At 45.4% G+C, this 26,706-nt stretch overlaps 1 non-coding gene and 1 pseudogene across 2 annotated transcripts; both read right to left on the bottom strand.

Moving 5' to 3' along the window:
• Window positions 1–4,598: 4,598 nt before the first annotated feature.
• LOC100275750 (MIR156gHG) lies at window positions 4,599–18,290 on the bottom strand (annotated as a pseudogene). Its single transcript, NR_156727.1, has 4 exons — window positions 17,087–18,290; window positions 15,558–15,625; window positions 4,975–5,093; window positions 4,599–4,827 (listed from the first exon to the last, which is right to left on the bottom strand). The product of NR_156727.1 is annotated as an MIR156gHG (transcript).
• MIR156g (microRNA MIR156g) lies at window positions 17,887–18,007 on the bottom strand. Its single transcript, NR_121018.1, has one exon. It is a non-coding gene; the product is annotated as a microRNA MIR156g (primary transcript).
• Window positions 18,291–26,706: the final 8,416 nt, after the last annotated feature.

Genomic DNA, 26,706 nt, shown 5'->3' with positions numbered 1-26,706 from the left:
AGTTTTGTAGTTTGCAACTTATTTGTTTAAAGTCATCTTATCAACCAAAATTATGTCTAATATTTAAAATTTTGAATTTCCCAAACGACCTGGATGGAAAAACCATCAAAATAAAAGTTATAAAAGTTGTAGATCTTAAAAGTTATGAAACTTTTTAGTTGACAATTGTTTGATTTGAAATCATCTTGTCATGTAAAACTATATTTGAATTTTCAAACGACCCCAGATGGAAAAAAATCCGCCAAAATTAAAGTTCTAGGTCTCGAAAAGTTATGAAACTTTTGTAATTAATAACTTTTTATTTAAAATCATCTTGTCATTTAAAGATATGTTTGAACTTTTAAATTTTGAAATTTAAATTCTGTAGACAACCTCAAAATAAAAGTTGTAGATTTTAAAAAGTTATGTAACTTTATAGTTAACAAACTTTTCATTTAAATTCATTTAGTGTCGCAAACAATCAATTTATATTTAATTTGTTATAATATGCGAAGAAGAAAAAACTCAATAAAGACACGAATAAGGTAGTGTTGGAGCGATAGAGGATTTGCACGCGAGAGAGATCACAGGTTTGAATTCCGCAGGCCACAATTTGAAAAGAAAAATGTTACAAAAAATATCAAAAAAGTTTGAATGGGTGGGCATTGATCGGTGTTGGCCGGTTATTTTCCTGTTTTTCCATACTTTTTTCAATTTATTTTTTACCGAGTGCTTTTGTTTACCAAATATTTTTAAATACTCGACAAAGACCTTTTTTCAATTTATTTTTTACCGAGTGCTTTTGTTTACCAAATATTTTTAAATACTCGACAAAGACCCCTACATCGATATTTCATTTACCGATGCAAAAACACCTTTACCGAGTGCCGAGACCGATAATGAAGGATACGCAACTCTCTGTGTTTCCAGAGAAAAAAGCAAAACCTTTGTCAAAGTCAGGTATATATATGTACATGGATTCATATTTATTACCAAGTCATATACTTCACACATGCAGATAGACATCGTTGCTATTGAACTTGGTTACATACACTGTGTCAGAAATTAAAAGCACACAATAGAAGCGTAAAGGTCACAGACGCGGGTTTGCCGCATCTCCCATAGCGCCCACATATCTCACTATGATGACCGCAATCACAACTCTCTTATAATTGATGTTTAGTTTACAAGGTATGGCATAACCTATGGACACTTAACCACATATATAGGAACTGAAAACTATTGTACATGAAGATTAGAATTACTCATAGCTAACCTTATAAGTACAACACCACTGTGCTCCCGCAATCAGCTGATCAGCAGAACTGCAGAATACGTACAGCAGAAAGAGAATGGCTTTTCGTACAGCGAGGAGTTGATCATGAACAAGCTATTGTATTTGCATACCTTGTGCTCCTGAGGTACATGTTGTCACTGTACAGATCCAGCTCCTTACATGCCATGCACGGTCAACAAGAGCAAACTAGCAAACTGGCCGGCAGCGAAAAGAAGTAAAGAACTTGTATGCAGGGAAATGGTAAATTCCTAACGCCCCGTTTAGATCCTTGGAATCGAATTCCGTTAATTTAGACAAACATTAATTAAGCTAACGGGGCGTTTGGATCCCTTCATTTTAGAGGAATTGGAATTCACTCAATAAAGTAACTTATTTAGTTTGGATTTTGACATTCCACCACTTTCCAAAGTTCAGATATAAGCATATCTCAAATTCATGGGGTAGAGGGTGAGAAATGATTTTATGCATTAGTAGAATTTGTTTCTACTCTGTAACTTGCATGACACTCTTCGTTTCACTCCTCTATAGTAAAAATGTAGCACATAAATATCTCCGACATCTTGCTAATAATAGTTGTCGGGGACCATAATTAGGGGTACCCTCAAGACGCCTAATTCTCAGCTGGTAACCCCCATCAGCATAAAGCTGCAGAGGCCTGATGGGTGCGATTAAGTCAGGGATCAGTCCATACGAGTGACTCGATCACGCTTCACCCGAGCCTAGCCTCGGACTCGGGCAGCCGCCCTCGAGGGACTTCCGTCTCGCCCGAGGCCCCCCTTTTAACGGCGGACACATCTCCGGCTCGCCCGAGGCCTTGGCTTCGCTAAGAAGCAACCCTGACTAAATCGCCGCACCGACTGACCAAGTTGCAGGAGCATTTAACGCAAAGGTGGCCTGACACCTCTATCCTGACGCGTGCCCCCCGGCAGAGCCGAAGTGACCGCCGTCACTCCGCCGCTCCACTGACCGGTCAGACAGAAGGACAGCGCCGCCTGCGCCACTCCGACTGCAGTGCCACTCGGCAGAGTGGGTCTGACAGGCAGTCAGACCTCGCCAGGGGCGCCATAGGGAACTCCGCTCCGCCCGACCCCACGGCTCGGACTCGGGCTAAGACCCGGAAGACGGCGAACTCCGCTCCGCCCGACCCCAGGGCTCGGACTCGGGCTAAGACCCGGAAGACGGCGAACTCCGCTCCGCCCGACCCCAGGGCTCGGACTCGGGTTAAGACCTGGAAGACGGCGAACTCCGCTCCGCCCGACCCCAGGGCTCGGACTCGGGCTAAGACCCGGAAGACGGCGAACTCCGCTCCGCCCGACCCCAGGGCTCGGACTCAGGCTAAGACCCGGAAGACGACGAACTCCGCTCCGCCCGACCCCAGGGCTCGGACTCGGGCTCGGCCCCGAAAGACGACGAACTCCGCCTCGCCCGACCCCAGGGCTCGGACTCCGCCCTGGCCTCTGCCGAACGACTTCCGCCTCGCCCGACCCAGGGGCTCGGGCTCGGCCTCGGCGACGGAAGACAGATTCGACCCCAGCTTCGGAGGAGCCCCCACGTCGCCCGGCCTCGGGCGCGGGCCCGCCACGTCAACAGGGAGCGCCATCATCACTCTACCCCGAGCCGACTCGGGCCGCAGAGAACAAGACCGGTGTCCCATCTGACCAGCTCCGCCAGATAGGCAATGATGGCGCCTCCCAAGCTCTATGACGGCGGTGGCTCTCAGCTCTCTTACGGAAACAGGTGGACGTCAGCAAGGACTCGACCGCTCCGACAGTTGTCCTTCCGCCAAGCTCCGTTGCTCCTCCGACAGCCACGACATCACACCAGCAGGGTGCCAAGATCTCTCCGGCTGCCACATTGGCATGTACTTAGGGCGCTAGCTCTCTCTCCACTAGACACGTAGCACCCTGCTACACCCCCATTGTACACCTGGATCCTCTCCTTACGCCTATAAAAGGAAGGACCAGGGCCTTCTCAGAGAAGGTTGGCCGCGCGGGACCGAGGACGGGACATGCGCTCTCTTGGGGCCGCTCGCTTCCCTACTGCAAGCGCACCCGACCTGGGCACGGGACGAACACGAAGGCCGCGGGACTTCCACCTCTCTCACGCCCGTCTCCGGCCACCTCGCCTCTCCCCCCTTCGCGCTCGCCCACGCGCTCGACCCATCTGGGCTGGGGCACGCAGCACACTCACTCGTCGGCTTAGGGACCCCCCGGTCTCGAAACGCCGACAATAGTATACAAATATATTTTGCATAAAATCGAATTAGCTTAATTGATATATGCCTAAATTACTATTATTAGAATGGAATTCAATTCCAATGATCCAAACGGGGCGTAATATGATTTTATGCGAAATATATTTATATACATATGCGGGAGATATTTATTACTATAGAAGAGTGAAGCAAATAGTGTCTTACAAGTTTCAAGGTAGAAATATATTCCGTTGATACATAAAATTATTTTCCAAACTGTCCCCATGAATTTAAGATAGATTTATATCTGAGCTTTGAAAAATGGTGGCATGTTAAATTCTAAGCCAAATTGACTACTTTATTAAGTAAATTCTAATTCCTCCAAAATCAATAGATCCAAACGGCTCTTAAGGGCTGATTTGGTGACAAGATAATTGGAGAGATCCATGGGGAGGAATAGCAAGGGATTTCCTCACCTATAGATCCTCTACAATTCCCTTGTCACCAAACCATCTCTAAACGGCTCTTAAGGGCTGATTTGGTGACAAGAGAATTGGAGAGATCCATGGGAGGAATAGCAAGGGATTTCCTCACCTATAGATCCTCTACAATTCCCTTGTCACCAAACCATCTCTAAAGGCTAGTTTGGGAGTAAAAAACCGGAGGGTATTGAAGAGGCTAAAATCCCTCTCTTATTCAAAATTGAATAACGAGAGGATTTTAGCCCCTCCAATCCCCTCCGGTTTTGTGGCTCCCAAACTAGCCCTAAGAGATCGTTTGGATCCATTCGAATCAGAATCTACTAAATTAAGTAGGCTATTTATCTTGAAATTTGACAACCCAACACTTTCCAAAGTTCAAATATAAGCCTATCTCAAATTTATCGAGTTCAGGTTCTTTGAATCCCTGAATCAATACTACTCATGCATTTAAACAAGGAAAAATCCATAAATTCAATCAAGCAACAAGTACAACAGCATAATCTGTTTTCAACTGTATTTTCAGTGGAACATCCATTAAGCAGCAAGACATGAACTAAATTAGCTAAGAGAACTTACTCATATGCAACATATGGCTCGACCCTGCGAAGCATGTTAATATTAGCCTTGTTGACCTTTAGGAAAATAAGTACGCGTGTTGATCATTAATCCATGCATGAAAAATAACTTGTACACAAAATTAACTTCATCTAGATCGAGATCAATTATTTTGTGCTCTATCTATGTGGAAAAACCATTCCATTTTAGTGACCTTCGTGTATGAATCCACTAATACAAGGTACCCCTTTCTTCTGAAGTCAGCATCAACTCTGGATTTGGCTTCCAAGAACCTCTCTTTTTCTTTCTTTAGATGACACCTACATAGCATATTAAACGACTATTAGAATTCAAATTTCAGCAAATCTCAATAGTCAGTTTACATAATACTAGATACAAGAATTGAAAGTGAACCGATCCTACTTACACTTGAAACTTTCTATCTACTCAAATCAATCATATTTTACCTGCCCAAGTGACAAGGTTACTTGAATCAGATGATAACCACATCAAACATGGAGGATGAGGGCTCTAGCATGTCAGGCTCTAGCATCTCATGGTCCCAAGCAGTACATATTCTTGCTACCTGACAAATATTGTAGAGAGGAGCACTAAGAAGGGTGCTTGTAGAACAACTTCAGCATACAATTGCTTAACATGTTTTCACTAGGAAACTGAACATATGCAGTAACCAATTAAATACCAATACAGCACAACAGTAGTACTTGTTAAAAGAATGAGTTGTCCAGATGTCTGCATCTATTGTCTTAACAATCAGATTACTGCACCCTAAACTAACTCAAGATTAGAGGCATACAATATCCTCAGAAACGTGTGAATTGATGCATAAACTAAATTAGATCGACATGCAGCAATGAAATCTGCTACTCAATGCATGGTGACAGGGAGATTGGATCAGCAGCGCTCAGTCCTATCCGAATTCCCATGGGGTCTGCGCTCCCATCCAAAGCAAAGTGTGTTACAGCACGTGGAGCCATTAGGATAAGGAAAGAAAAAGTTAAATTGATTTATTTAATTACTATAAAAAAGATTAGTTAGGATAAGAAAATATTTGGTTAGTTAGAATAAAGAAAGAGAGAAGTTAGGTTAGTTTAATTAGAATATTTTCTTAAGGGTAAAGTAAGCCTCTCTATATCAGGAGAGGAGATGTATCAATCTAATCATGCAAGAATTATGAAGGAAAGACTTCCCACTTGCTCGACCATGGGCAAGGCTCTTGGGCAGCCTCCTTGAGCTCCGTGAACCATTAGCCGCCACCACAATACCAGGTATTGGAGATCTCAGGTTCCAAAGTTGTTGTTGTGATGAACGTCAACACTTCTTCTCAGCTGACACAACAAGTCGTGTTGCCGACGCAGCAGGGAGTGCTAGTAGTAACTGTCTCGACGCCATAATAGAGGTCCTCTCCGAGATCGCACAACAGGTGGCCAACCTCAACGTGTAGCAGGTCACCGTCCGATCGTGGCAAGCCATCATTGAGAGCCATTAGGCATCCTCATCAGTGGGCGCCATGCCCCAAGACTTCTCTATCTACGATGGCAAGGTCCCCCTGAATTGCTCAACTAATGCAAGCAGTTCCTTCGTGGGCATCATTCACTTATCGGGGCACTTGTTTCAGTCCCCAGGGCACGTGTTCCGGCACAACACATCTCTTATGTTGACCCCTGGAGCACATCCTGCGCCAGCCCCTGGTAAACTCGTCTTTCGGGTCTTGGGCAACTCTTCTGCCCCCCGCAGCACCTGTTCCACCCCCGGGGTAGTTGTTTTAGTCCCTAGTGCACGTGTTCCAGCACAACACATCTCTTGCGTTGGCCCCTAGGGCACCTCCTGCGCCAGCCCCCGGTAAACTCCTCTTTCACGTCTTGGGGCAACTCTTTTGCCAAGCACCTGTTCCACTCCCGGGGCATCTCGAGATCGGGGACTTCGCGGTGTGGCATGGACCAATAGCCATCCAACAGGGAGAAGGCATGTAGCTGAATACTATTATCGAAGAAGGCACAAGCGACCGTTGCAACCAAGTATGGGTGATTGAGGGCAATGAAGTATGCATATTTGGAGAAACGACCGATGAAGATGAGGATGACAGACTTCCTGTGGATCTTAGAAAGACCCTCTATGAAATCCATTGAGACGTCCACCCACACCTAAGATGGTACATCGAGTGGTTGTAGGAAACCAACCGGTTGCAGTGTCGGCCTCATGTTTTGTCTACATGTGGTGCACGCGCGGACAAAGTCAATGACAAAGTACTCAGTCATTGCAGATACAAAAGTTCATGTGCATGCGTTGAAGGGTCTTTCTTGGTCCCTTCTTGGCTAGCAGAATGGGCCAATGCAACCACCTAGTGGCACATATTGAGTTGTGCTAACATGAAGATGTTCTTGTTGTAGATGAGGCCATAAGTTGTGGACTACGCTAGGGCAAGAGGTGTCCAAGGGCCGCTATACTGGGTGCTCTAAAAGATGTCAAAAGTGCACTAGGGGTCGATGTGTGTGGTGTTCTAGCCCCAACATGCGAGGAGCAAGGGAAGCCTCCAGCAGCTGTCGTTGAATGTGATCGCCTTCTGCGTCATCTTCTGTGGCGACGTGTATGTCCTCAAGAAGACGAAACGAGGGCACTGACAGGGCGAGTAGCTCAGTGGTTGCAAATTTTGAGTCAGGGTTGATGACTGTGGCCATAGAGTTAGAGCCACAGCAGGACAACACATCAACTATATATAGAGTTGAGGTGCCCCGAGCAGTACTCCAGCACAAAATTGAAGCCAAACAAGTTGCTGATCCACTGGTGGTAGGTCATAGTGGACAATTGTTGGTCAAGAAAAAACTTTATATTGTAATGATAAGTGTGAACGAGGAAGCGACGACCTCAAAGATACGATCGCCAGTGTTGTACAACCTGTATCAGGCCAATGAGTTTGCATTCAAATGCCGCTAGCTTGTAGTGGCGGGCAGCAAAGGGTCGACCAAAGAAGGCTAGGGGACCAACCCCCTAGTGTATAACAGTGCCAAAACATGTGCCTTATGCATTGCAATCGATATCGAACTACATGTTGAAGTCCAACATCTGCAATATTGGATCAGAGGAGAGGGTGTGCTATTGAGTGCTGCAAAGGCCTTAGCAATGTCTAACGTCCAGGCAAAGACTCCTTTGCATAGCAGGCAAGTGGCATGGTGATTGCGGCAAAATTTTGGATAGACTTTCGATAGTACCCTCCAACCTAGAAAGCCACCCTAGGGTGGCCAAGGTTCTGAATGCCATTAGCGAAGATGACATGGCCGAGACAGGTGACCAAGTTCGGAGCAAAGGTGCACTTGGACCACTTGAGGAAGAGGTTGTGGGTGTGTAGTGCGTCAAAGGCAAGGTCTGCATGCTGCAAGTGCTCAGACCACGATGAGTTGTAGATCAAGATGTCATTGAAGAAGACAAGCACAAACTTATGAAGGGCTAGAGGACATAATTCATGAGTGCCTAGAATGTCCCTAGTGCGTTGGGGAGGCTAAACGACATAACGAGGAACCTGTAGTGCTCATGGTGCAAGGAGAACACTACCTTTTCAATATCCCGCAGGTACATCGAGACCTAGTGGTAGCTAGACCATAAATCAAGCTTGGTAAATAACCTGGCACCATGAAGCTCATCTAAGAGCTTGTCCACCTTTGGAATTGGGAACTTATCCTTAGATGTTTTGTCATTCAATGCCTGACAGTCAATGCAAAAGCGCAAGGATCCGTTCACCTTTTTGACGAGCAGCACCGAAACCGAGAATGGGGACTAGAGCAGATGATACCTTATTCTAGGATGGTAGGACACGGTCGCTCGAGCTCATCCTTTTTGAAGTTATGGGGTAATCAACACCTAAGACAAGGTCAAAACAACCAAGTTTAATGCCAAATCAATTGATAAGAAAGTCATCCCTGCCGATGCACATGGCCACATTACGAGCCACGCTACTGTAGGCTACATTGTCACTGTGACTAGCAAGTTGCAAGCACCTATCACCAGTTCGATGCGACACAACCCTAGTGTTGATAAAGTTTTGGGTCAAGCCGCCATCGAGGAGGGCGAGGAGCTTGTGGTCGTGGATGGAGATGGGAAGGTGCATGGTCTCCTCCGTTTGAATGTCGGTGTAGGTGTGGAGATAGAGAATTGAGTTCTCGGCTGCCACCATGGACTCTTCGTCAAGGTCATCATCCAAGAAGGCGGTTGCCTTGTGGTAGAATAGTCACAAGCATTGATGGCCCCACACATAAGGCTCATCCCAGTTGAAGCATAGCCCCTCACGGCTAGCATCTCCTCTAGTGATAGAAGATGAAATGGTCACTATGTTAGGGACCACCATAGGGCGGGGTTGCAAGTGCCATTGCTCCTGGCGTGGCAGATCCTATGGACGTATCCTAGGGTGGCTTGAGTAGGGAGGTAGCATCCCTGATTGGCACTGTAAAGGGCACATCATGTACAGACCTATGGCTAGCAAGGACACCTTCGCATGCTGCTTGTATGCATGGACCAAAGGCATGGTCATCTATAGATCCTGAGGGATGTGTAACTATACGTCCATGCGGATGTGGTCCGGAAAGCGCCGAAAGACAAGTTAGCCTTGTAAGTGGAATCTAGCCGAGGTGTGTGACAAACCATGGCATCAAAACACTCCTTATAATCTTATACCATGGAGGTGAAAGGGAACCATGTCGATTCGAAGAAATGGTTTGTATGGATGGTCAGGCCAAAACGTAAGATGTAAAGCTCCATGAAGTGCTCCAAAGAAGGCATGCCCTCATCCTCCATAGTACCACATTTGGGCCATGCCCTCGTAGATGGCACGATGCAAGCTATACACGATTAGGTTGGAGTATATGTTGCCCCCAAAAGAATTGTTCACAATGGGTGAGCTAGTTTAGAGGATCCTCTGATCCATCATAGAAGGGTAAATCGAGCTTGCTAAATCGAGGAAGGCTTAGCTTACTGGCTATGTCGAGGTAGGGAATTACAGGAACACTAGGGCTAGTGGCACCAAAAAGTTGGTCAGGAGTGATGGTGATGGTGGAAAATTGATGAGGTGGATGGAAACAAAGTAGGCAGGGGGTGGGGTGACAGGCAGTGTGGTGGTTGAGGGTATGGTGGTGGCTGAGTAAATCAAAAGCACCATCGAGCCATACCTCAACATCACATAGGAAAATCCCTAGGGTATGTCGTATGTCGTTGAGGATGCCTAAAGGTCAATCAACTATTGGAATACCTTGAAGAGGATCTTTGTAATGTCATTAAGGGTGGATGATGGCACACCCTACAACACCAGTTGAATGACCCATTGTGTCAACAAGGATGAAGACTTGGTGTGTCACCCGCAATAGTAGCATCAGAACCCGACATCACTGACACCAGATTGAAGGGTCCCTTGACACTACCAAAGTTGTGAAGTGCAGAGGGATGTGAGATTAAGGGTCAAGGTTGGAACCTCATATTTCAAAACGACATCGTAGTGGATAGGGTGTAGAATGATAACACAATAGTGAAAGGGAAATGTGTCCTTGGACCATTTCTATATTGTTTTGGTGATTAGATGCACAACACACTAGGTGAGAACTAACAAAATGTTGAGCAAAGGTATATCTAGATGGATCAAGTATGAAGGTAGGTTCTAGACACTTAGTCAATTGTTTTATGTGCTAAACATGCTTGTATAAGTGCTAGGAACTCAAGTCCAAAGAGAGCAAAAGGAGTTAAGCTGGAACAACCAGACTTGCACTAGCCGCGGGTGCACCGGACACTGTCCGGTGCCCAGGCTGGCGCGGCGACAAACTCGCTGCTCTCAGGAATCGCCAAGGACGATGCGACTAAAATTCACTGGACTGTCAGGTGTGCACCGGACTGTCCAGTGCGCCAACAGCGTCCGCGCCAACGGTCGGTAGCGCGATCAGCGCGCAATCAACGACCGACGCGTGGCCAGAGCCAACGGTCACCAGGCCGCACCGGACTGTCCAATGTGCACCGGACACTGTCCGGTGTGCCAAGGGGACTGCAGCTGCAATGGTCGGCTTCGCCAAACAAGGAAAGAAATCGTGCACTGTTCATGTCCGGTGGTACACCGGACTGTCTGGTGCGCCCACGGACAGAAGGCAAGAATTGCCTACCAAATGGAGCTCCAACGGCTCCTAGCTGCCTTGGGGCTATAAAAGGGACTCCTAGGCGCATGGAGCAGAATACCAAGCCTCAATTGAACATCCTAAGACGCCTAGACTTCGCAAGCACGCATCTGATTCGTTGTGTTTGAGATTTGAGCACTTGTTGAGCTGTGAACTCGCTGCGCTGTGTTTGTGTGCTCGTTTCTTGATTTGTGTGCGTGGTGTTGCTGCGACTTTAGACCTTGTGTGTATTTCAATTCCCTCCCTTACTCTTGTGGTTTTATTGTGATCAATATTGTAAGAGTGAGAGGCTCCAACTTGTGGAGATTCCTCACAATAGGAAACATCTGCTATAAGGAAGAAAATCGTGGTATTGAAGGTTGATCATTGGATCACTTGAGAGGGATTGAGTGCAATTCTTAACCGAAGGAGGTCAGCACAACGTGGAGTAGGCATTGTCCGAACTACAGGATAAAATCACTGTGTCTCTTGTGCCACTTTTCATTGTGATTGGTTTCTTTCTTAGAGTTCTCACTTAATCACTTATGCTATTGTTCCTAAGTTCAATACTCATTCTAAAGGAACAATCAAGTGAAGAGTTCTCTCTATAGCACCTTGGTTTTGACCTCACTAACATCTCATAAACCAAGTTTATGTTGTTTAAGTGTTGAATTTTACAGGATCACCTATTCACCCCCTCTAGGTGCTGTCAAATAGCAAGGGTACATAACACATGGGTAGGCCTTAAAGTCTAGCTTTACATGACTTCTATAATTATAGTCCCTAGAGGGCTTATTTTTCCTAGCAAACTAGAAATCCTTATCAATGTGGACTCTTCTTTCCTAACAAATAATTCTATTTCCTAAATGTATACTACTTCTAACACATATAAGATATATTAGTCATGGAAGAGGACATCATCCACTATTAACCATTGACAGACGCAATTGACCTAGTTGGCCCATTTGTAGTTAGACAACGACCATGTGAGCCTCTGAATTATACCATCTCGCTTAATTTGGGAGGAGGAAACCATCTTAAAAGGGTCAACCACCATTCCCCCATTGGACTAGTATTTTTGGGGCGATTGGACCTCTCCTTAAGTTGGTGTTCATAATGAACTGTTGGAGTCTAGACAACCCTAATTTGTTGGGCCTCGGCAAACCCCACCTAGGTTGAGTGCATCATCTGGTTCCCATTTTGAGAAGGTGGGAATGATGATGACATCCTCCGCTATTAATCATTGGCAAAGATGCAATGAGCCTAGTTGACCCATTTGTAGTCGGACGCCAACCATGTGAGCCTCTGTATTATCTCATTTTGAGTTTTGGTGGCTACTGATCACATGGTTATGTGACTAACATTGTTATGCAAGGTATTTATATGGCTTAGTCACATTGAGGCCACATGGTTATCTTGGGATTCAAATTTTGAACATAAGTATTAGCGCAAGGATATTCATAATGATGAAGACACTTTAATTCAGTGTTGAAGTGCATGACTTCGTGTTAGAAAGCACTCAAGTAGCTTGACCGAAGCCCAAACCAACCAAGAGTGTTTGGAGCCACATATTTGAGAAGCTCTTACTAAGTCGATTCAAGAGTGGCCCATAGAGGTAGTGAATTTGTTAAGGATCTTAAAAAACTTAAATTGGACAAAATAGAACTTCAAATGAATTCATGAAACATGAATAAATTTTAAAATGCACCAAACCAGTTCACCGTATGGTCCAATGATAGGGCTCAATTAAGCATTGTGTGTTTCTTACTGATGTTAGTGATGAGTTGTCTCCATGTTGATGGTCAACACATGATTAATTTGACCATCCAAATGTCAAGATTTGAGAAAGATGCAAGCGTATATTTCATAAAATAAGGTATACATGTATATTTTGCAGAATATTGTTGTTTAGGGACCCACCTAAAAATGGGCTAAATTGAGCTTAAGAGGGGGTCACTTGACTTTGGGTTGTGGTCAATCCTCTCCAACTTTGGCCCACATTGAGGATTCATACTTCTCATCATCATACATAGTTTGTTTTACATTGTTGGAGATCATTGACTTAGGATGTACATGATAAGGATTGAAGGACCCAGCACATAACCACCATTGAACATATACACCAAAGCAACCCATAGCCACATCCCTAAGTAGTAGACTCATCACTATGTAAGATATGTGTAATTGGGGTCAGTGTGGGGTCAACTAACCCCACCGCTTGGTGGTCCAAAGTCCCACCAACTTCAAATCACCTCATTTTTTACAACATGCAAGAAATGACACTTGTGATCATTGATGGACGCTAGATTCAGTTGGTATGATTCGAGCGTCATCTATGGAATCTCCCATGGATTGAGGGGTCCACCTCCTCACCTCTTCAACACTATAGATAGAGAGACATCTCTCAGTTGTAATCATATCATTAGGAAGTCCACACTTCAGTATTTAGGCAAAGCCCTACTTGTGTAGAAATGCTTAGAGAATAAGGACTGAAGGAAAGCAAAGGACATGCCAGGTCTGTTGGCAGTCTCTCCACTTATACCTATCATTATCTCTATTTGAGTGATCGTTCATGGACATTATCTCTATTTGAGTGACCATTTAGGATTCTTTTATGGCATTTGGAAAGAGTTGAGTAAATATTATCATCTTTTATTTACTGGTTCATAACTTGTATTAGTCTGCTAGGGCCTAGATTGTAGTAGTAATCTCTAGTGTATCATGGTGCTTAGACTATACAACTTACTTATGTTTGTGACTTGTCCCATGAATGATTGTGGTAGTTAAAAGATGATGACAACCAAACTTCGTTGTCCACAACATTCGGTCAAATTATTAAACCATTGGGCTCCATGTTGAAACAATTTAACATCCTTCTCGTCCTTGTTCGTTGCTACCAAGATCATTGTCTTGATGTAAACACGTAAAGTGTATGCTTGCCCTATCTTCTGACATGACCATATAGATCGTCATTACCAGATCCATCACCTACATCGTTGTTATCATTGAATAATCTTGTTTTTAGTCAAGTACACTCACATTCCCCATAGAAATCGATACCATAGAATATGTTACTCCCAAATGAAACCTACTTTGACAATAGTACATTTGTGGTTTTATCTATGCCCAACCATTGGTGTAAACAATGTAACTTGTCATCTGGTGGTCCTGTGACACTTAAGACTAGACTTTATGTCCACTATAAAATACAATGATGTGTGTGGTGCCCAATGGAAAATACAATGACATTGTTCATCATAAGTTGTTCAAGTTGTTGATGTGTTGTAATCATGTGATACATTTGTGGCTCCCAACAAATTGTTTGCCAGCACTTTGCATGACTTGGACGTTGTGTGCTTAATGATGCTACCAATATGATCTAGTGGTGTGTTTTAGTGGCCACGATAGATCATATTAGGAAGCTATTGTGAGGGTTTGAAGGGCATTTTCATATGAAGATCAATTATAGGCTTAGTAAGAGTTATCATTACATGCATCTTAGGGCTTGACTTGTATTTTATTCAAGTGAAGGTTCAAAACTTGTTATTCTTGGTGTTTGCTACCACCTAAATAGTCTAGAGGATCAAGGAAACTTCTATGGTTAAGTTCTTTTGATAGGCTCCAACTTGGTACTTGGTTTAGGACCTGCCAACCCAGAATGGATAATGGATCTGTTTAGTGAATCTTGAGCCTTTAACTCAGGTGAGACTAAACCTTAGCAAGTGATCTAAAGTGGATTAGAGTGTTATGGCAACAAGTTAATACCACTACAAACAATTGATTGTCATGTGTCCATCTTTTTATTTTCTTGAATTTACTTTTTGCAATTTGTTTGTGCCTTTAAGATGTTGATTGACAAGTAGATTTGGTTTTGCATTTACGCACTTAGTTGTGATCAATCTTCATATATATGGTTCAGCTTGACATGAAGCTAAGGACCCTTCTTGTTCCATCTCTATTTATTATTTCTATGAAAATTCATGCAATGCTTGAAGTAGAATTGCATAGGTTATTGTTGATAAGCTTTAACTTCTTTTAGAGCCCTATTCAACCTGACCCACCCCTTCTTGGAGCATTCAATCATAATAACAATACAACTAATGCATTTCTACAACATTTAAACATCGAATGTCTACTTTTATGTCAACATTCTAGACTAAATAACAATGTATTTTTACCGTTGTTCTATGGGCCCTGCCTTTTTAGCCTATGTGGCACCTTCTTGTCATACATCTAAGAGAATGCTAGATTCTTGGTGTCATTTCATCCACACTAACTTTCATTCTACGGTTAACATTTCTGCTAATGCCACTATCTCTTTGCACCATCAATCCCAAATATCAGAAGGTTTCCTTCTACATTAATTGATCTTCCAAACTAGCATGTCACTCCTTAGGTTAAGTAGTGTTGGAATTATGATGAAATCTAAAATCTTTGTCTCTAGTTTGCCAGCGAAAACCTAGTCTTCCACCAATTTCCATTTACTAGCACTACGTAGTCAACAAAAGAACATATATACACCGAGGGATATCTACTTGTTGTAGGTCCTTTGCAATGACTTTATCCATCACCGAGGTAGATAGATATATAGGGCTCAAAGTGTATCTACATTGCAATTCTATTTGAACCATGATGTCAATATGTGTCCAAACCATATAGATGACTTAACTAATCAAGTAGTATAAGCTAAACTAAATTGGACTTCCATGATTTGATTGCACCAAATAGAATATTTGAGCATCTCAAATCAACAAAGAACAACTTCTTAGATAACATTAGTCTTGGTCCAATTATATAAAAATAACCAATGTCCAAAAGCCAGCCAACAACCAAATTAAAATGCATAATATATGACTACCAAAAATGCATAATGTACAATCCAACCAAAAATGTAACATAAAAGTTACCTTGCTTGATTAGTAGGGGAAGAGGTACATGGAGCACGTCCACATTCCTATATATGATGATTGCTAAACTGCAAATAATCAAATAGTTATCATGTAGTGGCGCTATAACATTAGCAAGTAAGGATACAAATATGCGCATTGAGGAACTCAACTTTAATGTTAGGCCTTCAAAAGGTTGGAATGAGTAGATGTAAACATTTTTGTATTCAAAAGCCGTATAGGATTTTTCACTGAAAAATCAAACTACCTAGATGCAGTGATCTGAATGCAGATTAAACATGTGTTTTTATAATTGAGATCATTCTGAATACTTCAGGGTCAGAAGTTGCACCCAGCACCTTCTCTTTTTTGTTCACCTAAAGAATCAGTCACTACTTAACTCGCTATAGAATAATTTCATGGATTATGTGAACACTGGTTGATTTTGATTGAAAACTGTTATATATTGCAATAAAAAACCTCATCTGTTAGATATTATCAAGAGAATTTGTAAAGTAATATAACAGCAACAATCATAAACCGACATTCAACTTTTATCTTGATTCAGTATGTGGTATGCAAATACATACCACACAATATCACATACAATTAACACTGAAACCAAGCAGAGATTATCCATATGTGTTACTCATAACTGTCACTTAATTTATCATGACCAAGTCAAAACAAATGGTTAACTGAAACTTCGGTAACAAGCTAATGAGCAATAATATTAACTCAATGTGTCGTGCATACAGAAACACAACTATGTTTTTGCACTTATTACATCAGACACAAGACACAACTTCAACGGTTTACACAATAATCAATGTAACTAAATATATCCTGAGCGTGGGCCGAAACTTTTGTAATAAACAAATGAGATGCAACAGCTTTGTTTGATCTTCACTGCATCTCACAGTTCAAAGGATCGATGGAGGGGAGGATGATGCAGAACTGAAGGATATAACAAATGATATAGAAGCACTAAAGCATAACTACTGTTTTTGTTTTACATAGTGGAAAGAAAACATAAATACATGCTAGTAGGAAATCAATGGGTTCAAAGAGCATTTTATTCTGCATACAATAAAACGACCACATGTTGCACTGTGCTATTATAGATTTTCCACATGGGAGAACTGATAAGAAACCGGCCATAAACTAAGTTAGGGAGGCAAGAGATAGATAACTTTGGACGACCCAATGCAAGGGTAACTAATAAGCCTATATTATGTCGTAGATTGTTGACACCGATTCAAGAAAATTAAGAACAACGGCGACGCACGTACGCAAGGGGAAAAGGGAACACCAGAACAAAAAAAAAACTGCATGAATGAAAAGAAAACACTTAGCTAGCTCATATCACAAGTAAGAATACCATGAGATGCAAAATCCACGAAATCAATTAGCCATCCATGACATAACTCCAGAAAAAGGCAAGCAACAGTATAAGCACAATACTACTAGCAAGGCCAGATACGAGGAGGCATGCACACGCTTTAGATGAAGCTATAGGAGGAGAGATCGAGGAAGGAGCACGAACTCACCGGCTAGAGAAGAAAATATTGGCGCTTCCAGATCTACAAGAAGCCGCCGGCGCTGGCGCCGCTGCTGGAGGTAGGTGCCGCGTGCGGCGCGCCAGCCCCCTCTCCACTTGCATCCAAGCAGATCTGCCTCCGACCATCAACTCCATGGCTGCCTCGCCCACCTATCTCTCAGCAGTCACAGAACCACATGAGATGAGCACAACAAAAGGGGAAAAGATCCAATAGTTTTTGTGTGAAATCTTTACGGAAAGGAAGAGTAGATAAGAGAGGGAGGGGGGAGAGAGAGAGAGCAGTCAAACAGTGCTTTCCGTTAAGCGGACTCCTAGGGAGGAGAGCAAAGACACAGGTGTTAAGTTAACCAAACCTTCACGCGTCCCTTCCCCCAAGGTTGAAGCCTGAAGGACGGAACGGAGCTGGCTAAAATTCCATCATCGGAAGCCACAAAGACGGCAACGAGGACCTCACCGATAAAAGAAAAGAAACGTTGCCAGCCGCAGCCCGCAGCGCAAGGGTCCATGGCGTACATGCGCTGGGCGGCTAAGCTTCCCTGAGATTTTAAGAGTACCTTATTCCAAAGAGCAGAGGTCATCGAAATCCGAGCGGGAGACAAGATAAGGTTTCAGGTAGGGACACGACAAGGCCGGCAGGCGCCTCAGAGAACGGCGACCGATGTGATAAGGGGAACGGCTGCGCCTGGACGACGACGACGACGCATCATTGGCGCGCTGCGATGGACGGAAGTGGGACTACTGGGACGGTGGTGGATGCATACGGCGGAACAAGTCCCTAGGAGGAGAGGGAGCTGACAGAAAGAGAAGTGAGCACGCAACAGCAGCTGCGCCTTGGCATCTATCCATTCGCCAGGAGCAGCCGTATATAGATGCAGTCTGGCCGATGCGTGCTCACTCTCTTCTGTCAGCCACACCGTCGAGCTGCTGGCTCCAGCCAGCGCCCCCATCATCCCAACGTCGACCACCGCTGCAAAGTACAGTACCAAGCAGACGCAACAAGAACTGGACACGGAGAGAGAGAGAGCGCGCGCGGGGGAGCAAGGAGATACAGCTAGAGAGAAGAACCAAACCACGCTACACAAACTGATCTTCATAGTCGTCTTTCCCGAATTGGGGAAGAAGGCAGCAGCCGGCCGCCCGGCCAGATCTGGGAGGGCTTATCCTACTGGCTGGGCTTCTACACCCGTTCTGGTGGTACCGTCTACCCCGTGGAAGAGTGCTTATATAGAGGAGATGGTCCCCTAGTTACCTTGTTCTTGCCAGTGGCGCCGTTGCTAGGGTTGGACTTGGGAGATAGTATGGTTCATGAGGAATCGAGGATGGGATTCTGTCCATTTTTTTATTTCATCTAAAGAAAATACTCGGCCTAAGGTGCTGATTATTGCTAGGCGTACTAGCTAGATTGGTGCCTTTTCCGGCTATGGTTGTGAGAAAATTTATGACAAAAGGGCCCTATATATATATTTTTAAGTGTGAAGTCATGTTACCGAATTCATTCCCACACTTACTATAGCCGTCTGTCAAATTATTTGTTATGGTGAAAACAGCATATATTCGATTCAAGTTTATTTAGCTATATATTACAGTGCTAGAATAGATTCAACAGTTTTACATATGTTATTTTTTTATAATATTGTTTATCTAATAGGTGCTTCGATTTTTTACTAGTTATAATAGTTTTCTAAGTGGTTAACATATGTCATTTGTCGGTGTTTCGAACCTAGCTCCAATAATTAAAGTGAGGAGAAGCTCCCAAGTCTATTGTGCGGACGAGGTGGAGCCAAGGACAACAGAGAGCTGGAGTCCTAACTAAGTCTTGGCTTGACGGCGGGGATCCTTGTCGATGTGTCCTCCCTCTTTTCGTCGGTCCATCTGTCTTCTTCCTGTCGTGCATCTGTGGTTGTCCTCCTCCTTTTATATGCCAAGGGGGGGGGGGGGGTTAGCCGTCGGTGTCTTCCTTAGAAGGAGTCATCGAGCGATGGTAAAATCGAGCGTTTTACCCTAGTGAAGTCGTGTGCGTTTGTGAGCGTCCGAGTTGCATGGTCGTCTCGTATTCTTTATGGCGGACAGCGTGGGCAGCATGGGGCTCGGTCGCTATTCTTCAAGCTATGTCGACTCCTGGCCTTCATAGCCTGGGTCTTGGCGCGGCTTGTCTCGTTGTGCCCTGTAGACGGCCTGCGCACTCAGGCCTAGCCCCGATAGGCCATGAAAGCGTCGTAGGCCGGTGGGGGCGCGCGCTATGAGTGCACCGTAGTTCGAGGGGTTCGTAGGTCATGAGTGCGCTGCAGCCCGAGGGACTCGTAGGTCATGAGTGGGAGGCGGACTAGTTTCTCTACCACGGGTCGGCGCCAGGCATAGTTAATGCAGCCTGTCACTTATGACGCGTCAGTCTCAGGCCAGATCCACTCAAGTGGTTTTCCTTTGGTTCGTTCGGCCCCCCTTTCTAGCTCCGCCATGCCCGACCCTGGGCTCAGTGCCTCGGGGTCCGTCTGGGGGCGAGTGCTTCCAGGACAGATATTTTCTTCCTCCTCCTACTGACCGATGGGCCCTAGTTGTCAGAGGTCTCTTCCCAGTGCCCTTACTGATCGATGGGCCCATGGATCGGGGATCTTTTCAGCGACAATAGCCCCAAGGGGGAGTATCTCCCCTCGGGGGCTTTTCTCGGGTCGGGTGTTGCCTTTCCTCTTTGGTTGACCATGACCGAAGAGTAGGTGGGGTTCACGAATCTCGCCATTGGCTTTCGGGAGCCAGTCAGACGCTATAAGTAGAGGGTCTCTCCACTCTTATCCCTAATCGGCTTCATCCGACTTTCCTTTTTTTTCCTAAAAATGGCACCCTCTCGGGAGGCAGCACCATCTGAAACCCTTCGGGAACCCCTCGGCTAACCATGGACTGTGGCAAGCGTCCCGCTTCGGAGTGCCCTCACCATGGCCAACTCAAGAGTCGCCCATCGTGGGAAGGGTGGGTGGTTTCTGGGAACTTGCTTATTTCTTGCTCTTTCGTCGTTCCCTGGTCACGGTCTCTCCTTGCAGGATTGTGGGCTCAAGCGTTATAGAGGAAGTCATATCGCTTTCGTCTTCCCCCATGGCCTCTCCAAACAAAGAGTCATGGGTCGGCCCTCATGACGAGGGGCCCACATTGTCCTCTTCGCCGGTCGACACTTTTGGCGCTCTTACTATCATTGGCCACCCCGTGGCGGCCATAAGACTGGTTGGGGCTAGCCCCCATCCCGATCGCGTCATTTTGTGCAGGAGGGTCGTCGCTTCTTCCCCTCTTTATCACACCCGGTTTTAGAAGACAAACCGAATGCGAACCATGTACGTGCCAGGATTAGCAATTCACGTACACAGCAGTTACGTAACTGGACATCATCACACAGTGCTCAAATAATAACATAAAAGATAGTAATAGTCGATTACATCATGATGTCTGAGACATCTACATAGTCTTTAACAATTATCAAAGTGCGGAAAAGAAACGTAGATACACACGGCCTTCACAGGCAACCGACTGGGGGTTTGCCGCTAACCCACGCCTAGAACTCATCGTACTCTTGGAACTCCTGGAAGTCTTCCTCCACGACTTCATCTTCTCCTGAGCAGTGGTTGCAACGTGGACAACCTGGCGGGGTTTGGTGTGTAAAGCAAGGGTGAGTACACATCAACATACTCAGCAATTGTCCCGTTTGGCTGTAGTGGACTAGCTTTATGTGGGGTTAAGTTAAGCAGTTGCTTTTAGTTGGTCAGGTTATTATTTACTAGTAGAGAGCTAGGTTTTAGCATTAACCCAAGTTGTTAACCCAAAAGTACCCTTTCCAAACGGAAAGAATACTAGAAACTTTACCATAAGCATAATCAAACCATCATCCTTGTCATCACCTGTAAACCAAACATCTCTAATCAATGGATCTCTAATCAATGGAGCTCCCTTAGCCGCTCATAACCGCGGGCACGACTGATATATCAGTTTCATAACACTCTGCAGAGGTTGCGCACTTTACCCACAAGCCATGATTCCCTCTTGCCTCGGGCCGATCAAACCCTTAAACACTACCAAGGTGAATATGCAGGGTTTCACTACGTAGCCTTTACAAAGATTTCCTGAGGCTATAGCCGCCCGTTAGGTTTCCTAAATGTATCACATTCCTCCCCAAGGGGCAAACCACTTTGGCAGAGCGAGCCGCATACACCGAGCCCCATTGACGGCATGACGGCGAAGCGAACTACACCCTAGTTCCTCTAATTATTCAGCTAAGGGCGTCCCATTCCACCCTCATGATTACACTGTTTTCCCGGGCGGTCATCCAACGAACCAATCCTTATGGAGAGGCACTCGAGAAACAGCTCGAGTCCCCTTAAATGCCACAAGTATATCATCATAATCAAAAGGGAAAACAGCGTATCATAGATAGTCTCATCATGTTCATTGATTAATGTGAAGCACTAGCATATAGCTAAACCAAAATAACCCAACCAAAATAGGTAAACAAGGACAAGATAAACGAAAAGCTAGTCAATCCTTAGTTATAAATTGTGTAAATGCGTGGAGTGAATTATAAAATGTATAGGACATAGATGGGTCAAGGGACACTTGCCTTCACCAATCGTCTGCTGCTCAGGGTCTTCACCTGCAACTCCTTCGGACTCCACCAACTGACCGTTATCTATACGAGTTCAAGCATACATTCCACAAATTTAATACAAAAGAACAGTACACCATACAATAAAATATAATAAATAAACTAACGCTTGGTGCAGGGCTCACACCTACGACTAAGGGAGAAAGAGAGAGTAACGGTCGGGGCTACGGTCGATAAGCGATCACGTTACGCGATTATAAATCAAAGTACTCGTCTAAACAAAATAATATTAATTTGTCCATCACGCTATCCATAGGATAAAGTCATGTTCCATGTTTAATCATTATAAACTGAACAAAGTAAATTTAAAAGGATTGTCGCGCGGCGAAACGCGCGACACAACACTTAGACTGAATTAAGAATAAAATGACTCGTCGCGCGACGGAGCGCGCCACAAGACACTTGAATTATTATGAAAATAACGTCAATCTTCGCGCGGCGAAGCGCACGACAGCATACGTCATCCAAACTGAATTTAAAACGAAACGTCGCGCGACTGGATGCGCGAGGCCACACATTAATTAATCTGAAATTAAGATGAATCGTCGCGCGATGAAGAGCGCGACGCAGCTCATTAATAAAGATAAATTTAAAATGAATCGTCGCTCGGCGAAGCACGTGACGCAGCACATGGACTAAACTAAATTTTAAATTGATTAAACCAAAAGTTTAACGTCGTGCATGCTATGGCCGCGCGCGCGGGAACGCGCTGCGCGCGCCGGGGGCACGCGAGGCCGCGCTGGGGAAGGGCGCTGGGAGCACGGGCCACCGGAGCATGCCGTGGGGCCGCGGGGCGCGGGGGTCGCGCGCAAGGGGCGGGGCACCGCCGCCCGGGAGCGCGCGGGCCTCGGGGGGGGGGGGGGGAGGGGGACGGCACTGCCGCCGGGGGATGAGCCACCGGGGGAACGAGCCCGCCGGGGATGGCACGACCGTGGGGGAGAGAGGGCGCGAGCCGCTGGGGGCGGGGACCGGGGGCCGGGCGCGGGGCCGCGGGAGGGGCGCGAGGCCGTGGGGGGAGCGCGCGTGGGGAAGAAGGGGCGCGCAGGGAGGGAAGAGGGAAGGGAGAGAGAGAGGAAGAGGGGGGGAAAGAGCTCACCTCAGGGATCCAAATTCAGCGATAACCGTCACCAGAGCACCTAGGGCACAAGGGAGAAGAGAGAGATGGAAGAGAGGGAGTTGTGCGCGGGAAAATTAAATGAGGGAAAGAGAGAGAAGGGGGGGCGCACAGGGGGAGGTAGGGCGCCAGGGGCGCGCGGCCAGGGCCGAGCCGGGCTAGGTCGGGCTGGGCCGGGCTGGGCTGGGTCGCGGGTCGAAATCCCACGACACGCACAACCACTGATCGGAATCCAATCGCGAATCGAAATCCGAAACGAGACAAGACGAACACGCGATTAAACACGACATCAGGCAAAAGAAATATGCCTCGGCATGATGCAACACCCATGACAACTTAGGTTTTTGTTTACACGCAATACGGGCACCAGTCACTATACAACTTTGAAATTGGGAAGAAGGAGCGAAACGAGAAGAGAAAAGAGAGTAACGCGTGAATTTGGTGAGTATTAAAGAAGAAAAAATTCTACCCCCAAATTCAGGGCGTTACAAACCTATCCCCCTTAAAAGAATCTCACCCTCGAGATTCAAGGTTGGCCAGCAAAGAGTTCAGGATACTTGGCCATCAGATCATCTTCACGCTCCTAGGTTGCTTCTTCCATAGAGTGGTGACCCCATCTGACTTTGCACATTCTGATAGTTTTCCTTCGGGTGACCCTGTCTGCAGTCTCAAGAATCTGCACTGGCTTCTCTATGTAGGTCAAGTCTTCTTGGACTTCCAGACCTTCCACTGGCAACTGCTCTTCTGGCACACACAGACACTTCTTCAACTGAGACACATGGAAGACATCGTGCACCGCTGACAAACCTTCTAGCAGACTAAGCTGATAGGCCACTTCTCCACGCTTTACGAGAATCTGATACGGACCAACAAAGCAGGGTGCTAGCTTGCCTTTGACTCCAAATCTTCTGACTCCTCTGATAGGCGATACCTTCAGGTAGACAAAATCTCTGACTTCAAAACTCAACTCTCTCCTTCTTGTGTCTGCGTAACTTTGCTGCCTTGATTGTGCTATCTTCAGGTTCTCCCGAACCATCTTGATGTTCTCTTCAGCTTCGAGCAAAATATCTGGCCCAAACACTTGCTTTTCTCTAGACTGATCCCATTGCAACAGAGTTCTACAACTCCTTCCATAAAGCGCCTGAAATGGTGACATCTTCAAGCTGGCCTGGTAACTGTTGTTATAGGAGAATTCTGCATAAGGTAACCTCTTGTCTCATCCGGACTGATCTTGCAACGCACAAGCTCTCAACATATCTTCGAGGATTTGATTAGTTCTTTCAGTCTGACCGTCTGTCTGCGGATGATAAGCTGAACTGAAATTTAGATGCGTACCCAAGGCTTCATGCAATTGCTGCCGGAAATGAGAGGTGAACTGTGTTCCTCTGTCTGAAACTATCTTCTTTGGCACACCATGAAGACAAACGATTCAGGACATGTACAGCTCCGCCAATACTGCACTATTGCAGCTAGTCTTGACAGGTATGAAGTGGGCTGACTTGGTTAAGCGATCCACCACTACCCAAATGGGATCGTATCGAGTGCGAGACAATCCGACTATGAAGTCCATCCCGATTTCATCCCATTTCCACTGAGGAATTCGCAACGGCTGCAACAATCCAGCTGGCCTCTGATGCTCTGCCTTGATCCTTTGACAACTATCACATATAGCCACATGCTCTGCGATCTCCCTTTTCATTCCGTACCACCAGAATTTCTTCTTCAGATCCTGATACATCTTCTCACTTCTAGGGTGTATGGAATAAGTTGTCTCATGAGCTTCCTTGAGGATCAACTCCTAAATAGACTGGACATTGGGGACACACAAGCGATACTTGAACCATACCACACCTTCTGCATCTTCTCGAAAATCTTTGCCTCTTCCTTCTAGAATCAGTTGCCGGATTTCACTGATCTTCTCATCATTCTTCTGTGCCTCTTTGATCTCCCGCTCTAAGGTGGGTTCTAACTCAACTGTTACTCCTCGCATGCTGTTCAGAAATCCGAGGCTCAACCTGTCAAACTCTTTGGCCAACTCATAGGGCATCAGATGAGCGACCATCATATTGACTTGACTTTTCCTGCTCAAAGCATCTGCCACTACATTCGCTTTGTCTGGATGGTAATGAATTTCCAATTCATAGTCTTTGATCAATTCTAACCATCTTCGTTTCCTCATATTCAGCTTCGACTGAGTGAATATGTACTTCAGACTCTTGTGGTCTGTGTAAACATCACATTTCTGCCCATACAGATAGTGCCTTCATGTCTTCAGTGCATGAACCACTGCTGCCAACTCTAGGTCATGGATTGGGTAATTCTTCTCATGAACCTTCAGCTGTCGGGACGAGTAAACTATAACTCTTCCCTCTTGCATCAATACGCATCCCAAGCCAGAGTAACAAGCGTCGCAATACACTGAGAAGGGCTTGTGCACATCAGGCAAGACTAAGACAGGCGCTGTAGTCAACTTCTCTTTCAGCGCTTCAAAGGCTTCTTGGCACTTTTGGGTCCACTTGAACTCCACTTTGTTGGCTAGCAAAGCTGTCATCGGTTTCGCAATCTTCGAAAACCCTTCAATGAATCGTCGATAATATCCGGCCATTCCAATGAAGCTCTTGATTCCTCGGGCATCTGTTGGCGCTTTCCAGTTCAGAATGTCTGCCACTTTCTTCAGATCCACAGCCAATCCATCTTTGTTTATTATGTGACCCAAGAACATGACTTCATTGATCTAGAACTTGCACTTACTCGACTTTGCAAACAGCTGGTGCTCTCGCAATCTCTACAATACCATCCTCAAATGATCCACATGCTCCTCCTCACTTTGAGAATATATAAGAATATCATCAATAAATACCACCACAAACTTGTCAAGATAATCCATGAATACATTGTTCATCAGATTCATGAAGAAGGCTGGTGCATTTGTTAGACCAAAGGACATAACAGTGAACTCATGTAGCCCATACTTAGTAATGAATGCCGTCTTCAGAATGTCTGAGGGTCGAATCCTGAGCTGGTGATAACCTGACCTCAGGTCTATCTTTGAAAACACGCTGGCTGCTCTCAACTGGTCGAACAGATCTTCTATTCTACGCAAGGGGTACTTGTTCTTGATTGTGATCTCATTCAGAGCTCGATAATCGATGCACATCCTCCTGGTGCCATCTTTCTTTTCCATGAACAGGACAGGGTCGGCCCAAGGCGAGGTGCTTGGCCTAATGTAACCTTTCTCTGACAGCTCATCGATCTGCTTCTTGAGTTCAACAAACTCTGGTCCAGATACCCTGTAGGCTCTTTTAGAAATGGGGGCGGTGCCAGGAAGAAGCTCTATGGCAAACTCAACTTTCCGCTCATGTGGCATACCTGTTAAATCTTTCGGGAACACATCTAGAAACTATGACACAACCTTGATAGTCTCGAGTGGATCTACCTCACTGCTATCAATAGCCATCTGATGACAACCTCCTTTCCTTGGCTCAGGTGAGACTAACTCATCTACCACTTCTTCTCCTAGTGGGGACACCAACTTAATTATCCTCTTATCACAGCTGATAATTGCTTGGTACTTATCTAGCCAATTCATCCCTAAGATGACATCCATTCCTTGAGTACCCATTACTATGAGGTTAGCGGGAAACTCTATCCCCCTTATTTCCACACTTACATTCAAGCAAACACTATCGGCTCGAACTCTACCACTGACTGAGTCAATTTGAATGGGTGTTGGCATGGTAGTTATTGGAAGATTATGTGCTTCTACCCATGACGCAGTAATAAAAGAATGTGCTGCTCCAGTATCAAATAATACTTCTACAATATGGGAGTCGACTGGAAACATACCTACTATCAT

Source organism: Zea mays, chromosome 7 (genome assembly GCF_902167145.1).
Source record: "Zea mays cultivar B73 chromosome 7, Zm-B73-REFERENCE-NAM-5.0, whole genome shotgun sequence".
Classification (NCBI taxonomy): Eukaryota; Viridiplantae; Streptophyta; class Magnoliopsida; order Poales; family Poaceae; genus Zea; species Zea mays.
The sequence above is the reverse complement of the archived record's forward strand: the minus strand, read 5'-3'. Positions and strand labels throughout refer to the sequence as shown.